The sequence below is a fragment of the Hemiscyllium ocellatum genome, unplaced genomic scaffold (assembly GCF_020745735.1).
Source record: "Hemiscyllium ocellatum isolate sHemOce1 unplaced genomic scaffold, sHemOce1.pat.X.cur. scaffold_447_pat_ctg1, whole genome shotgun sequence".
Taxonomy (NCBI): Eukaryota; Metazoa; Chordata; class Chondrichthyes; order Orectolobiformes; family Hemiscylliidae; genus Hemiscyllium; species Hemiscyllium ocellatum.
Genome location: NW_026869062.1, coordinates 90,336 through 95,804, shown reverse-complemented (window position 1 = coordinate 95,804; position 5,469 = coordinate 90,336). Strand labels below are relative to the sequence as shown.

The following is a 5,469-nucleotide window of genomic DNA, read 5'->3' as shown; positions in this document are numbered from 1 at the left end:
TCACATAACTTACCTGCCACAGATTTTAGGTTTATTGGTCGATAGTTCCCCGTTTTTTGTTTAGCCCTTCGTGAATAACGGCACAGCATTTACTACCCTCCAGTCCTCCAGGACCTCATCCATTGGCTATCGATGATGCAAATGTACCAACCAGCGCCCCCGCTATTTCTTCCCTGTCCTCCTGCAGTGTTCCTGAATGTATATGATCAGGGCCAGGAGATTTATAGAAATACAACAAAGTCTGAAAAACACGTCTATTTATTTCAGGTAAAACACCCACGAGTGAGAAAGTGAGTTAACAATGATTAGCATTATAAATTAAAGAATATATTAATCACAGGAAGTGACTTCAGAAGAATTCCACACATTGTGGAATCCTGAGAATTCTCAGAAATTTACGATCCAGTAAAGGAGGGCCATGAAACGGGTAAGGAAATCAAAAAGCGAACATGCATGCAAACAAACAGGAACACAAAGACTGCATAAATCTATGTTCTATATTTCAAAGGAAAGAGAAAAGCATAGTCAAATATGGAAATCTGCAATCAGGAGAGACGAGCTTATTATGGATAACAGGGAACTGGTCAAGGAAATAACCAGTTAACTTGCATCTGTCTTCATGGAGGAAGATCCAGAAAATCACCCAGAAATCCGACGTCATCATATAGGACTTGTGGATCGAAAGACATAAAGTCAATTTCTATCAGTAACAAGGCTCTACTTGAACATACAGCTGGAATGAGCTTTGCTAACTTGACAAACCAGATGTACTTCATACCAAAATCTTCAGAAATAAACCACTAATAGAAGTATTAGTTGCACTGTCAATGACTGTGTTCTATTACGAAGTGCATTCTGCATAGTCTGGATCCAAGCACTATAGATGAACGGTAGTGATCCAAGCATCTACAAAGGGAAGAAGAGATAGTGTAGAGAACTGCAGACCAATTAACTTGATATTTGTGGGGAAACTGTTGGAGTCTATTATATAGGATGTGATATTCGTTATTTAGAAATTAACAGCAACATTGGAGATAATCAATATGCATGTCTGAAAGGGAAATCATGCTTGACAAGCCTTGGAATTGTTTGAAGTTGATTCTTACAGCATAGATAATGGGTAACCAGTACATTGGCATATTTTAGATTATCAGAAGGCTTTCTATAAGAACGCACTCAATGGGTTTGTAAATGCAATGAATGTGAAGGGCGTTTGGAGGAATATATGCAAGTGGTAAGTTAAAGTTTGGATTGCCTTCCTTTCAGGGAGTCAGAATATAGATGTAAAGTCACCAAATCTGCGAAAGAATATACTGACCACAGAGGAAGTTCAGTGGACATTCTCCGGATTAATCCCTCAGTTGGCGAGATTGCGTGATGAGGAAACGCGGCCTGTGTTCTCTACAGTTTCAAAGAATGAGAGATAGGTCACTGTGAAATGTACAAAATTAACAAAACATGTGACAAGTTGGAAATTAACAGGATGTTTCTCCAGCTGCCTAATACACAATCAAGGGAAATAATGGCAGGATAAAGGACAGACCGTTTAAGACTGCAATAAGGAGGAAATACTGCAGGCGTAGGGGACTAATTAACAGAGGGGCATGGAAACCTGCAGCCAGGGCAAGATTAGGGAGAATTTCCATATATTCTACAAGTGTGTACAGCGGCATCAGAATAACCAGGGAACAGGTCGGACTCATTAGTGACTTGCCAAATTGCATCCAAATGAAGTTTAGTGGTAGGAGACACAAGGTGGTGGTTGACTCCTTGTGTGACTGGAGGCCAGTGTCCAATGGTGCACTACAGGGATCAGTGCTGTGTCCCTTATTATTTGTGATTCTGATGTGCTGGTGTTGGACTGGGTGGACAATGCTAAAAATCGCATAACAACAGATTATAGTCCAACAGGTTTATTCGGCGGCACTAGCTTTCGAAGTGCTGCTTCTTCATCAAAGCGCACAATCACCTGATGAAGAAATAGCGCTTCGAAAACTAGTGCCTCTGAACAAACCTGTTGGATTCTAACCCGATGTTGTGTGATTTTCCACTTTAATATTTGTGGTACTCGTAAATGATGTAGCTGTGAATATGGACGAGAGGTGGCGAGTGTGATAAGTAAGTTTGTGTTTGATACGCAGATTGGCTGGTTAGTTGGCAGTGAGGAGGAAGGCCTTAAGTTACAGGAAGATACAGATGGAATGGTCAGCTGGGAAGGTCAATGGCAGATGGAATATAACCCTGATAAATATGAGGTGATACACTTTGGAAGAAGGAACCAGACAGGGGAGGACTCAATGAATGGTAGCACACTAGGAACGTCAGAGGATGCTTCTCCACACATCCCTGAATGTGATGTACAGGTTAATACACAATTCCTGATGAAGGGCTTATGCTCGAAACGTCGAATTCTCTATTCCTGAGATGCTGCCTAACCTGCTGTGCTTTGACCAGCAACACATTTGCAGCTAATACACAATTTGGAAAACCATAGGGGACTGTAAACATAACCTTGATTCATTGAGGCACAGATTATAAGAGCTATGGGCAACTTTGGTGATGCCAAGGTGGAATACTGTGTGTAGTTCTGGGAATCACAGTACAGGAAGGATGTGATTGCACTGGGTGGGGTGGGGGGGGGCGTGGTGCAAAGAAGATTGACCAGGATGTTCCCTGGGATTGAGCACATCAGCTATGGAGGGAGGCTGGATAAGTTTGGGTTGTTTAGTTTGGAGAAGAGGAGGCTGAGGGGGACGTGATTCTGAAGGATAGGATTATGAGGAGAATGGGCAGTGTGGATGGACAGCAATTGTTCCTTTTAGTCAAAGGGCCACACTTTTAAAGTGAAGGGTTTGGAGTTTAGTGAGGATTGCTTTTCACCCAGAGTGTGTTGGGGTCTGAAATGTTTTTCTTGAGAGGCGCGTTGTCATGGTAATCTCAAAACCATTAGAAAATACATGGTAGTGCACTTGAAATGCCTTAAGATTCAAGGCTACGGATATTGTGTCGCGAAGTGGGTCTAATGTAGACCGTGTTGTATTTCTGATAGCACAGAGTCTTTGCTTCTGTGATTGTATGGCTGTGGAAGGCCAATCACTGAGTACCTTAAAATAGGAATTGATAGGATTCTGAAGAATATCTTAACAAAGTTTTTACGCAGAACTTGTAATATTTTCTGAAAATATGTCAATGGCAAAATTAGGGGGGAAAATGTGCAGCTTTCCTACAGTTTGATCCCAGATAATTGAGGGCCCGGTAATAGCAGAACCATGGGTCAAATACTTCAGTTATGCCTTCACAGAAGAAAGCAAAACAAAAAAGAAAACTTCCTAGCAATACGAGGGAACTTTAGTCTGGTGAGAATAAGGGAATAGAATTAAATTATCAACTAAACAGTTTAGAGAAAGTATTGGAATGAAATTAATGGGCATTGACAAAGTCAACAGAGATTCATGAAATAGGAATCATACTTGAGAAAGTGACTTTTAGCAAAATTATGTAGAAGCTATCAATGCAATACGAGTGGAATTTCAGAAAGAGTTTTGATAAAGCCCCAAGCCTATTGTGCAAATTTGAATCCTGTGGGACTGGGGCTAATACATGGACATGGTTCTCGAAGGACAGAGCTGGCAGGAAACAGTGAGTAGGAATAAAACAACGTTTTTTAATGCAAGGCTAGGAGTATACAGCAAGGATCGTGGCTTGGGCGCCAGCTATTGCCAATACACATCAAAAATTTGGTCGAGTGTCTCAAATGCAATATTCCCAAGTTTGCTGACAGCACGAAACAATGTCAGCTTGTGAGTGGTGAGGAGGATGTAAAAAAGCTCCAAGGTGACTGAGACAAGTGAAATGACTGGGCAAATATGTGGCGGATGGAGAGCATGGGAGAGATGAGATGCTGTGTACATTGATGGGAACAATAGAATGACAGCCTATCATTTGAAAAGGGAGTGGTTGAACAATGTTGCTCTATAAAGGAACTTAAGCTGCATTTTTGTTTATTTCTGTGCAGCCCTCCGAGTCCATGTAGGGCAGTGAGTTCTGAATCCAGGAGTCAATACTGGGAATGGCATTGGCACGCTGACCAGTGTATATAGACCCAGCAAATGGGGAGCTGTAACATTTTAAAGATTCTGGATCTCCCTGTACACCAGTCACTGAAAGCAATATTTCAGGAGCAGTAAGTAGGAAGGAAGATAAATTCTATATTCACCTTTTTTTCAGGGGGATTTGAGTACAGGAGTAAGAGTATCTTACTGCAGCTGTACAGGGCCTTGGTGAGACCCCATCTCGAACATTGTGCAGCATGGTGTGCAGTTTTGGTCTCTGTTCCGAATAGAGGACAAACCTGACATTGAGAGAGAGCAGCAAAGAATGAGCAGACTAATCTCTGGGATGACAGACTTGTTATGGGATCTGAGTTTGGGAGGGACTGGACTTGTGTTCCATTAGGTTTAGGAAAATGAGTGGAGATCTCTGTGAAATATATCACACTCTGATTGGCGAGACAGATTGGAAGCAGGGATGGTAATTCCCCTGGCTCGGATGTCTAAAGCAAGGGGCCACAGTATCAGGTACAGACGGGCCGCTTTGCATTGAGGTGAGAATAAATGCCTGCACTCAGAGACTGGCGAACCAGGGGTACTCTCTCCCAGATCAGGCTGTGGAAGTCATGACGCTGAATATAAATAAGGACTTCTGGAAACTAAAGGGATAGGGAGAGAGCAGGAGTACGGTGTGAAGATGGAAGATCAGCTATCAGTCCAGGTTGTTCTCCAATAACGCGGTAGCTCTGTTTCTGTGCAACACTGTGTTGTCGAAAATCGTGCAATATTAATAATAGGGTCTATGGAAAAAAGAGAGTAAGGGGCGAACACCCAAAAATATCAGTAAAAACTAAAAATTAAATTTGGTCGAACACACACACTAGGACAGTCTAAATAGATCTTTGAATCACATGTTGTAATGGAACAGTGCTGTAAATGTAACACTTTCACACTGCAGTCACTCACTGGAGCACTGTACCTTTCACCAGAAAGCACGTGGTGGCTGACTGACCACGTGATGCCGATGGGGAATTCCAGGTCTCCTCAAGATTCTCTCCACAGTTTGGAATAAAGGTCTTTCTAAATGTAGTCTACAATTTCCAGTTTCAGGCTCAGTTTCAAGGCTTCGTGAGCACATTGCATTCCTGTTTTAGCTGAACACATTGTTTGTACATTTTGCAGAGAGAGGATCCAAGGCTGGGTTTTGCTGTTCAGCTGCTTCCCGGCAAGGAATCGCGTCACAGTGAATGGGAATACACTTTAGAGAAAAGATACACGAATCATATTGCAGCCAAATTGTATTTAATCAACACGTGTTACCGGAGAACTGCTTGTATATTTTTTGGAGGAGCAAAACTGATGGGCTGAAGGCACTACAGAAGTTCTCTTTTTATATTTCACAATGTTTAAACATATTAAG

At 42.0% G+C, this 5,469-nt stretch overlaps 1 long non-coding RNA gene across 1 annotated transcript; it reads right to left on the bottom strand.

Annotated features, from left to right (window-relative positions):
* Positions 1 to 721: 721 nt before the first annotated feature.
* LOC132813713 (uncharacterized) lies at positions 722 to 5,252 on the bottom strand. The gene is made up of 3 exons (XR_009644147.1): positions 5,029 to 5,252; positions 1,319 to 1,401; positions 722 to 906 (listed from the first exon to the last, which is right to left on the bottom strand). It is a non-coding gene; the product is annotated as an uncharacterized LOC132813713 (long non-coding RNA).
* Positions 5,253 to 5,469: the final 217 nt, after the last annotated feature.